Source organism: Monodelphis domestica, chromosome 8, assembly GCF_027887165.1.
Source record: "Monodelphis domestica isolate mMonDom1 chromosome 8, mMonDom1.pri, whole genome shotgun sequence".
NCBI classification, from domain to species: domain Eukaryota; kingdom Metazoa; phylum Chordata; class Mammalia; order Didelphimorphia; family Didelphidae; genus Monodelphis; species Monodelphis domestica.
In genome coordinates, this window is record NC_077234.1 from 82764258 (window position 1) to 82776502 (window position 12245).

Here is a 12245-nt window from a genome sequence, read left to right on the forward strand (position 1 = left end):
TTCTAAATGGCTCTACTAAACTCACAAGTTGGCTACTTTTATAATCCAAAGAGTGAATGAAAAGAAAAAAAAATGAGTATTTACTACGTGCTAACTACTGTTCTATGTGTTAATGATAGAAATACAAAAAAAGAGACAGTCTCTGTCTTCAAAGAACTTAAATACAAATAAGGGAAGACAACCCAAGGAAGAGTGTTTTATATTGAGGAGTCACAGAGATGATGAATTGCACAACAGGTCGATTCAATGATATCCCTTTTATTTTTTTTTAGTCAATGCTATTGTTGATCATATTATCATTCTTAGCAAAAATGTGGAAAGAGAGAGAAAAGTAGGGATGCATGCACATGGAGTCAGAGAGGAAATCAATAAGGTGAAAATAAAGATTTATGATTACAGATCTATAACTGTGAGGTGTTATGCCCTTTTTTGCTAAGTTCTACTCAAGAGCTGCCAAGGAGAAGGGTAACTAAGAACCACAGTGCACAGGTTACCAGTCCTGGAAACAGGAGGTCTTGGGTCTAAATATGACCTCAGACACTTCCTAGCTGTGTGACCTTGAGCAAGCCACTTAACTTGCCTAGTCTTTACTTCTCTTCTGCCTTAGAATCAATACTTAATATTAACTCTCAGATAGAAAGTTAGGATTTTTTTTAAAAGAATTGTCAAGGATAGACCTGGAGTTCTGGGGACCACAAAGTAAAAAGATCATGACCACATGAAAAAAAGATTCCTTGCATTCACTTGCTAACAATAATGCAATTTTTACTGCTTCTTGATAAATAATGTAGATAATATCCTATGTGGATCATTGAAGTGGTATTTACTATCCAGAAATGAATTTTTATTTTTATGCTCAGTTTCAAATTCTTCCCCTCCTTCTTATACCCTACTGCACCAATGCCTAGCTTAGTCATGTGGTCCAGACCAGACCATGATGAGACCTTATTCCCTCTTCAGACGAGCAAAAGAAAGTGAGTTGTGATTTCTTAGTAAGTGGTGTGGAAATAAGTGTTAGTGCCTGAGGCATTGACAGTGTTCCTGTAGTGATGGGGAAAGTTGATATCCCAATGTGTCTGACTTCTATCAGATTCACTTTGGAACTGAAGCCAGGATACAGAACCATGACCAGAATGGACACGTAACTCTCCTAAAGGTTTATGGGAAGAGGAAATGCTTTTCCTGAGGTCACAGGTCTTGGCAATTCTTAATAACATATTTTCATGATATGATACTTACTGTCTTAAGTAAATTATTCAGGTTCTACACCATGATATTATATTTTACTCTTAATCAAAGGCTATATCTAAATGGGAGTAATTTTAAGTGGGTAGAAGAACCCATACCCTGGGAAGACTCTCAGAAAATAACAGGAAAATCCTCTTAGGGAGACTATTCAAATACACATTAAACTTTTGTTTTAATAAATAGCTACACAAGACACCTTCTTGAATTTTATTAAATTATTGATCACTCAAATATGTCAAATATATTTTTTATCTATCAAGAATTATCATTAGTCTCACCTCGACTGTGCATGTTTCATCTGTTTAGTCTTATAGACTAATGACTTTACCCAACTATAATTGCTTTTTCAAGAGGTTTTAAATCTTTTAAACTTGGAAGGATAATTCAATGATTTGGTTGCTTTCACTTATCACTCAAATCCAGACAGTCCCTTGATACTTAAAGGATGCTTGAGTTCCACTGTATATATATGGGTTGGGGAGTGAATTGAAGATGAAGAAACCCATGTCACTGAAGTCTCCACAACACAAGGAAACGAATCAATGATAAGGTCAGCCCCAAATGTCAATACCTGGCATTATTTATCACAGTCAGTAAGACATTTTGCTTGTACTGAGTCAGTCAAACTCTATTTGCTGCAGTTTACCCCCTGCTACTGTAGATTACTACCAGTTATGATTGTTTGTCTGTATGAAATTTATCCTGTCCAATTTATATACAACTTCCTTCCTTCAGGTCAAGAGGAGACAATTCTCTCAGTGGTATTTTTTTTCTCTCTACCTTACAGCATGAACAGAAGAGCAAAGTTAGTTACTATGAATGTGTATTCAATGCCAGTACATTCTTTAAAACAGTATTAAGTGGTGTCATACTCAACAGCAAATGGATCTAAGTGGGCTGTGTTGATTTAGAAGACCATAAGTTAACATTATATATGCTGTGTTATATTTTTTATTTATTTTGGTAAACATTTCCCAATTATATTTTAATCTAGTTCAAGCAAAACCAAGGAATTATATGGTCCTCCCTCTGAAGATTTTGACACCTCTGTTCACATTTGACTTCTGGTCAAGTTTAATCTATGACATGTGCTACTGCATCAAGTAGGAAGACCACATTTCTAGAGCTACTTTCTTAGAACAGAGGTACCAATAGCAGACCTTTATCCAGGTTTCTTATCGACAAATCCACTGGAATGGTTATCATTTTATGTATTTAAAAGTAATAGATACAATCCCTGCCTTCAAATAAAGAAACAATAGATAATTTAATTAATCCCCAATACCAAATAAATTGTGATATCCAATGAGAAGCAGTCACATTATCAATAGCATTTTTTTTTGCTTAGCATGTTAGCTGAACCCCATTATTTCCCATTTCCATTGTGATCAGGTTGTCTTTAGTGTAAACTAATATATGGTGGGTTTAAAAAAAAAAACAAAGTATCCTGGCCAGGGACTGCATTTTCCAGCATACCTCAGGGGTCCCTCCTCCTTACTCCCTGGTGTGAGATTGGTTGGGGAGGGACCACGCCTCCCTACTTTTGGAAGTGGGAGTAGGGGAGCGTGGTCCATCCCCCAGCACAGGATTGTTCCATTCAAGATCAATCCCATACCAGGAAGTAAGGGGGACCCCTGGGGCACGCTGGGGAATGCAGTCCCCAGGCAGGATATTTTTTTAAACTATCAATGATATAACTGCTGTGAATTTTTCTACAGTGATCCAGATAGCCATCTTACCCAGGATACTTGACCCAATTGAAGATGCTATTCACTGGTATCATGCCTAAAGATAGGTCTATATTTAATATTCTGGTTCTACCTTACTTACTTTGTCTGGAGTGAATCGTATAAGTAGTCAATATTACTGATGGAGGTAGTAAAAAAAGTGCCAAAGGAGATGCTATAGACTTTTAAAGTCATTAATTTTTTCTTCATGTATACTCTTTCCTTAGATTTTTCTGGTCATGTAAAATTCTCCTAGGGTAATGGTGACTAGATATGTCATCCCATTTGATGAAAAAAAAAGATGTATTGATGTAATACATTTATAGAGGAGTGATGGCATTAAAACTATTATTTCAGGGAGGCAGCTAAGTGGCTTAGTGAATTGAGAGCCATGGCCAGACACAGAGGCCCTGGGTTCAAATATGACTTCAAACATTTCCTAGTTGTATGACCCTAGGCAGGTTATTTAACCTCCACTGCCTATCTCTTACTGCTCTTCTTCCCTGGAACCAATACACCAACAGACAAGGTAAGGGTTTAAAAAAAACACCATTCTTTCAGGAACAAATCTCCACAAGTCTGTAGGGCCATTGGTCAGTCACTACGGCATAGTAGTTAAAAAAAAAATCAGTTTACCACAACAAACATACATCTTTAGCCAAAAATTACCTGGTGGCTAACTGACAGAATTATTCTCCATAGAGCATCATGATATGATAGAATCTAAAATTTAGAGATAGAAAGGATCTTTAAGATGATCTAGTAAAGCTCGTTCATTTTCCAGATGAGAAATCTGAAATAAAAATAAATGAAAAGGTCTTGCCAAAGCTGGTTATCTAGTTATGGCAAAGCTGAAAGACTATAACTTGATCTTATTCTTGATGTGAAGGCATATCTATAAGCATTTTTACATGATTGTTATATCTAAGGTACTACACATTACTCTAAGGAGATATAAAACAGAAATGAAAGAGTTTTTCACCCTCAAGAAGCTATTAGAGAGGAGACAGAGACAATACACAGACAAAATAAACAAAAAAAAATCTAGATAATTTCAAGGGGAGATATCAGTAGCTAAGGGAATAAGCAAAGGCCTTATGAAGGAGTTAGTACTTGAGTTGATTCTTGATCTTATAGATTTCCACTGCTCTCATTTGCTTAGGGTCCCTAGTAAATTTTTAAATTACACTTACTAGTTAGTGTGATCTTAGGCAAGCCATTTAATCTTACTGTCCTTCATTTTCCTCATATATAAATTCAGGATAACTACCTACAAGGGCTGTTGTGAGCCTAAAATAAAATAATATTTATTATGTACATTATAGACCTTAAAGGATTATATAAATTCTACCTGTTATCATCATTTAATGTTTATTTGAATGACTGCATAAATTATTTGATTGTTAACAAACTAGCAGAGTATCACTCTAACCTACTCATCCTTCCTTCTTGTAGGGTCAGTTCTTCCATGGTACATTATTCTACCAGCTCTGTATTTGTTAAAGAATTGTAACATTACTAAAAAATATTTGAAAGGAGCATTGGTTTTAGGGAAATAAGTTGTTTTGCAATTCCTCAAATCATCAACCAAGAATTTTATCCAATTCCCAAATCCATTTTGAACATTCAAATGACCAAACCTTTATCCTTGCCCTTTTCTATACCACCACTATATACGTCAGTGTGGGTACTAGTGTTTTCAAATTAATAGGATGAAAATTGAATAATATGTGTTCTGGATGGGGTTGAAGAAGATTTAAAATGGCAAATAAGATGGGCAATGTCAGGATCCATAAAAAATAAAACTTGAAAGATTATAGAAATTATTGAGGCCCTATTATATGCCAATAAACCTGATAATCTAAGTGAAATAGATGAATTTTTACAAAAATGCAAATTGCCTAATTAGTAAAAGAGGAAATGGAATCCTTAAATAATCGTTTCTCAGAAAAAGAAATCAAATAAGCCATCAATGAATTCCTGAAGAAAAAACCCTTAGAGCAAGATAGATTCACCAGTGAATTCTTTCAAAGATTTAAAGAACAATTAATCCCAATACTACATAAACTATTTGGGAAAATAGGCAGGGAAGGAATCCTACCAAGTTCTTTTTATGATAGTAATATGGTACCCAAAAGAACAAAAACAAAGAAATTTACAGGCTATTTTCATTAATGAATATAGATGCAAACATTTTAAATAAAATATTAGGAAAGAGAATACATCAATATATCATAAGGATATTTCACTATGACAAGGTGGGATTTACACCAGTGTTAGGGGCAAATTTAGGGATTTTTGACTAATATATTGTACTAATGGTTGCCAGAGATTAATTCAAATCCCAATGAAAATACTCAAGTCAGTTTGGGAATTTTATGATGGTTTAATTAATATAGAGGGAAAGAATTACAAAGAAGAGAGAGAGAAAGGCGTAGAAGATTTCTCTAGCCTACCCTAAACAAAGAGAAGTTCAGAAACCTCAGTCATGAGGTCTACTCCGAGATGAGGGGCCTCCTAGGAGGATAGTGCTTTTAGGAAAGGTAAAGGAAGAAAAAAAAAAGGAATTAGACTAAACTCCAAGAGAGCTCAGGGAAGAACCCTCACCTGCCAAAATGACACCCAGAACAAAGAGCCAAATCTCTGCAAAAAAACACAGAGAGAGACCCAGAGCTCAACACCTCTGCCACCAAAGAGAGAGCTGGACAAGAGGAAGTGACATGAATATATAGACTTTTTTTTACATCACTTCCTGCATCTCACATGTACCAATGGTAGCTTAAGCTTGACTTAGCACAGCCCAGGGGGTCTGTCACAAAAAAACACAAAGTTGTTTCTTATTTGTCACTTGCTAGCACATGTCTTTCATAGGACATCCCTCCTCAACACTTAATCCTTAAGTAGGGGTGTATAAATTCCTGTTTGTTAGGATTTTAAAAACTAATCAGGGTGTAGAAAATCTCAAATCCATACCAGGAACATAGGGCTGGTATAATATTAGGAAACTATTGCATAATTTACCATATCAATAACCAAACTAACAGAAATCACATGATTATATCAATAGATACAAAAAAAAATTCATTGACAAAATACAAGACTCATTCCTATTAAAAACTAGAGGACTTCCAGGTAAGTGTGGCTGCAGAGTAGATGCAGCTCAGACCCAAAGACACAGACGACCTCAAAAGACCCTCCCCAAAAAAACAAACAAACAACCATCCTCATAAGATTGGAGGGACCCCACACTAAGGCTCAGCATTGAAGGTAGGTGGGATTCCAGCATTTCCACAATATAAGGGAATGAAAAGCTGACCCATCCCCACTCTCCCCACCAACCATACATCCGGAGCCAGAGTTAAAGTCAGCACTGGCCAGAATCAACAAGTGGGGGAGGGGCAAATGAACAACGGACAGCCCCAGTTCTGGGGACCTGACTAAGACCACCAAGGACCCACTCCTGTGAGTAGTAACACCTGAAACCCCGGCAGGCAGGCAAGGGGAACTCAGATCTGAGGCACCCATAACTAGCTCACTATAATCAACGAGTTCACAAAGGGATCCCCTGAAGTGAGCAAGGGGCACCCACAGGTTTTGGGAGTTAACTATGACCACCAAAGACCTACACCTGAGAGCAGTAATACCCAAAATGCCAGCAGGCGGGCAAGGGGAACTCAGATCACGAGTGCACAGAATTAGCATACTATAATCAACGAGTGCGCGAAGGGATCCCCTGAAGTGTGCAAGGGGTACCCACAGGTCTTGAGAGTTAACTAAGACCACCAAAGACCTACACCTGAGAGCAGTAACACTGGAAACACCGGCAGACAGGGGAAGGCAGACCCTGGGCTCCCCCGGGGAAGACAGCGCAGCTGTGGAGAACCAAGAATTTACCCGAGGCTAAAGCCTTGATCTTTAGACCCTTACACTGATAGCAAGCCCTCCTCACTCAGATTTCTGACTGGAAAGGGGAGGGGGAAAAAAACCATAGAGATGGCAAACAATGCCCAGTTATAGCCTCCAAACACCAAGAAAATCAAGAAGAACGGGGTGACTTTGGATACATTTTATAGAGGGAAAATACAGAATACAGAGGAAATAGAAGAGGAAACACAAACAAATGCTCCAAAACCTTCCAAACGAAATAGAAATTGTCCACAAGCTCTTGAAGAATTTAAATTGGAAGTGATCAAAAAGATGGAAGCCTTCTAGCAGGAAAAATGGGAAATAATGCAAAAGGAACTCAGCAATCTGAAGCATGAAAACATGCAACTGCAGAATCAGCTTGAAGCCTCAAAAGGCAGGTCAGACCAAACTGATAAGGAAAACCAGTCTTTAAAGGCCAAAATCAGGCAACTGGAAGACAATGATCTTGCAAAAGAGCAAGAATTAATAAAGTCAAAGGACTAAGAAATTGGAAGATAATATAAAATATCTCACTGACAAGGTAACAGACCTGGAAAACAGAGGAAGAAGAAACAATCTGAGAATCATTGGTCTACCAGAAAAGTCAGATATAAACAGTAATCTGGATATCATAATACAAGATATCACCCAAGAAAACTGCCTGGAGATTCTAGAACAAGGTTGCAAAATAGGCATTGAAAGAGCTCACAGAACACACTCTACACAAGATCCCCAAAAGACAACTCCCAGGAATGTAATTGCCAAATTCCAAAGCTTTCAAGCAAAAGAAAAAATTCTTACAAGAAGCCAGAAAAAGACAATTTAGATATAAAGGAATGCCAATCAGGGTCACACAAGACCTTGCAATTTCTACACTGAATGACCATAAGGCATGGAACATGATATTCAGAAAGACAAGAGAGCTGGGTCTTCAACCAAGAATCAGCTATCCATCAAAACTGACTATATACTTCCAGGGGATAGTATGGGCATTCAACAAAATAGAAGATTTCCAAGTATTTGTAAAGAAAAGACCAGAGCTCTGTGGAAAGTTTGACATCCAAACACAAAGAGCAAGAGAAACATAAAAAGGTAAATATGAAGGAAAGGGAAAAAGAGAAAATGTTATCTTTTTCTTTTATTCAAACTCTCTTCTATAAGGACTATATTGATATCAAATTATATATATTAATATGTGGGGAAAATGTAATGTGTAACTCTCAAAAATTGTATGCATCATTAGAGTAGTTAGAAGAATCATGCATAGGGAAAGACTGGGGCATAAAGACGATATGGAGAAGGGGGAAGAAAGAAAAAGGGAGGGGGGGAATCATTGATGGTACTAAGATATAATTCAAGAAAAAGAAAAAAAGTAAACAGAATAATCTTTCTCACACAAAGATACATATGGGAAGGGGAGGGGAAGAAATCTCCTATAAGAAGGAGAGGAAGAGAGTGCTTATTTGTATTACTTAAACCTTACTCTCAATGAAATCAACTCTGAGAGGGAAGAACATCTAGATCCATTGGGATCTTGAATTCTATCTTATCCAACTGGGTAAGAGAGAAGGAGAAATTAAGGAAGGGTGGGGGGGTATAAAAAGGGAGGGAAGGAGAGGGAGGAAAGAAGTTAACAGACCCTAAAAAAAAACCAACAAACAAACAAGAAGGGAACAAAAAGGGAGGGCCTAGAAAGTGAATCATAGCAAGGGAGGGACTAGGGGGACTGATTTAAAGTAAATCACTGGTTAAAAAAGTTATAGCTAAAAGAAGAAAGGTCTGAATTAGGGGAGGATATCAAAATGCCATGGAGTCCACAAGTGACAATCACAACTTTGAATTGGATGAACTCACCCATAAAATGTAGACGAATAGTAGAATGGATTAGAATCCAAAACCCTACCATATGTTGTCTTCAAGAAACACACATGAGGCGGGGAGACACCCACAAGGTCAGAATTAAAGGATGGAGTAAGACCTTGTGGGTCTCAACTGACAGAAAGAAGGCAGGAATTGTAATCATGATATCTAACAAAGCCAAAGCAAAAATAGACATGATTAAAAGTGATAGGGAAGGTAAATATATTCTGTTAAAGGGAGTATAGACAATGAGGAAATATCACTAGTCAACATGTATGCACCAAATGGTATAGCAGCCAAATTTCTAATGGAGAAACTAGAAGACTTGAAGGAGGAAATAGACAGTAAAACCATATTAGTGGGAGACCTGAACCAACCACTATCAAATTTAGATAAATAAAATCAAAAAATAAATAAGAAAGAGGTAAAAGAAGTAAATGAAATCTTAGAAAAAATAGAGTTAATAGACATATGCAGAAAAATAAATAGGGACAAAAAGGAATACACCTTCCTCTCAGTCCACATGGCACATTCACAAAGATTGACCATACACTGGGTCACAGAAACATGGCATACAAATGCAGAAAAGCAGAAATAATAAATGCAGCCTTTAAAGATCATAAGGCAATAAAAATAATGATCAGTATGGGTACATGGAGAGCCAAATCAAAAATTAATTGGAAATTAAATAATATGATACTCCAAAATCGGTTAGTTAGAGAACAAATGATAGAAACAATTAATAATTTCGTTGAGGAAAAGGACATCCTTTCAAACCTTATGGGATGCAGCCAAAGCAGTACTCAGAGGAAAATTCATATTCTTGAGTGCATATATTAACAAATCAGGGAGGGCAGAGATCAATGAATTGGAAGTGTAAATCAAAAAACATGAATGTTAACAAATTAAAAACCCCCAGAAGAAAACAAAACTAGAGATCCTAAAAATTAAGGGAGAAATTAATAAAATGGAAAGTGATAGAACTATTGAACTAATAAATAAGACTAGAAGCTGGTACTCTGAAAAAACAAAGAAAATAGACAAAGTACTGTTCAATCTAATTAAGAAAAGGAAAGAAGAAAAGCAAATTAACAGCATCAAAGATGAAAAAGGGGACATCACCTCCAATGAAGAAGAAATTAAGACAATCATTAAAAAATACTTTGCCCAACTATATGGCAATAAATATACCAATCGAGGTGATATGGATGAATATTTACAAAAATATAAATTTCCTAGAATAACAGAAGAAGAAATAGAATTCTTAAACAATCCCATATCAGAAAAAGAAATCCAACAGGCCATCAAAGAACTGCCTAAGAAAAAATCCCCAGGGCCTGATGGATTCACCAGTGAATTCTATCAAACATTCAAAGAACAACTAACCCCAATACTATACAAACTATTTGACATAATAAGCAAAGAGGGAGTTCTACCAAATTCCTTTTATGACACAAACACTGTACTGATTCCAAAGCAAGGCAGGTCTAAAACAGAGAAAGAAAACTATAGACCAATCTCCCTAATGAATATAGATGCAAAAATCTTAAATAGGACACTAGCAAAAGGACTCCAGCAAGTGATCATGAGGGTCATTCACCATGATCAAGTAGGATTTATACCAGGAATGCAGGGCTGGTTCAATATTAGGAAAACCATCCACATAATTGACCATATCAACAAGCAAACCAACAAAAATCACATGATTATCTCAATATATGCAGAAAACTCTTTGATAAAATACAACACCTATTCCTATTAAAAACACTAGAGAGCATAGGAATAGAAGGGTCTTTCCTAAAAATAATAAACAGTATGTATCTAAAACCATCAACTAATATCATGTGCAATGGGGATAAACTAGATGCATTCCCAATAAGATTAGGAGTGAAAAAAGGATGCCTATTATCATCTCTATTATTTAACATTGTAGAAACACTAGCAGTAGCAATTAGAGAAGAAAAAGAAATTGAAAGTATTAAAATAGGCAAGGAGGAGACCACGTTGTCACTCTTTGTGGATGATGTGATGGTCTACTTAAAGAATCCTAGAGAATCAACCAAAAAGCTAGTCAAAATAATCAACAACTTTAGCAAAGTTGTAGGATACAAAATAAACATGCATAAGTCATCAACATTTCTATTTATTTCCAACACAGCTCAGCAGCAAGAATAAGAAAGAGAAATCCCATTCAAAATTACCTTAGACAAAATAAAATACTTAGGAATCTATCTCCCAAGACAAACACAGGAACTGTATGAACACAACTATAAAACACTCTCCACACAACTAAAACTAGGTTTGAGCAATTGGAAAAACATTAACTGCTCATGGGTAGGATGAGCCAATATAATAAAAATGACCATTCTACCCGAACTTATTTATCGATTTAGTGCTATACCCATTGAACTTCCATAATTTTTTTTTTTTACTGATTTAGAAAAAAACATAACAAAGTTCATTTGGAAGAACAAAGGATCAAGGATATCCAGGGAAATAATGAAAAAAAAATACAAAGGAAGGTGGCCTTGCAATCCCAGATCTCAAACTCTATTATAAAGCAGCAGTCATCAAAACAATTTGGTACTGGCTTAGAGACAGAAAGGAGGATCGGTGGAATAGACTTCGGGTAAGTGACCTCAGCAAGACAGTCTATGACAAATCCAAAGACCCCAGCTTATGGGACAAAAACCCACTATTTGACCAAAACTGCTGGGAAAACTGGAAGACAGTATGGGAGAGATTAGGTTTGGATCAACACCTCACACCCTACACCAAGATAAACTCAGAATGGGTGAATGACTTGAACATAAAGAAGGAAACTATAAGTAAATTAGGTGAACACAGAATAGTATACATGTCAGACCTTTGGAAAGGGAAAGGTTTTAAAACCAAGCAAGACTTAGAAAGAGTCACAAAATGTAAAATAAACAATTTTGATTACATCAAGTTAAAAAGTTTTTGTACAAACCAAACCAATGTAACCAAAATGAGAAGGGAGGCAACAAATTGGGAAACAATCTTCATAACAAAAATCTCTAACAAAGGTCTAATTACCCAAATTTATAAAGAGCTACATCAATTATACAAAAAATCAAGCCATTCTCCAATTGATAAATGGGCAAGGGACATGAACAGTCAGTTTTCAGCCAAAGAAATCAAAACTATTAATAAGCACATGAAAAAGTGCTCTAAATCTATTATAATCAGAGAGATGCAAATCAAAACAACTCTGAGGTATCACCTCACACCTAGCAGATTGGCTAACATGACAGCAAAGGAAAGTAATGAATGCTGGAGGGGATGTGGCAAAGTGGGGACACTAATTCATTGCTGGTGGAGTTGTGAATTGATCCAAACATTCTGGAGAGCAATCTGGAACTATGTCCAAAAGTTGATAAAAGACTGTCTGCCCTTTGATCCAGCCATAGCACTGCTGGGTTTGTACCCCAAAGAGATAATAAGGAAAAAGACTTGTACAAGAATATTCATAGCTGCACTCTT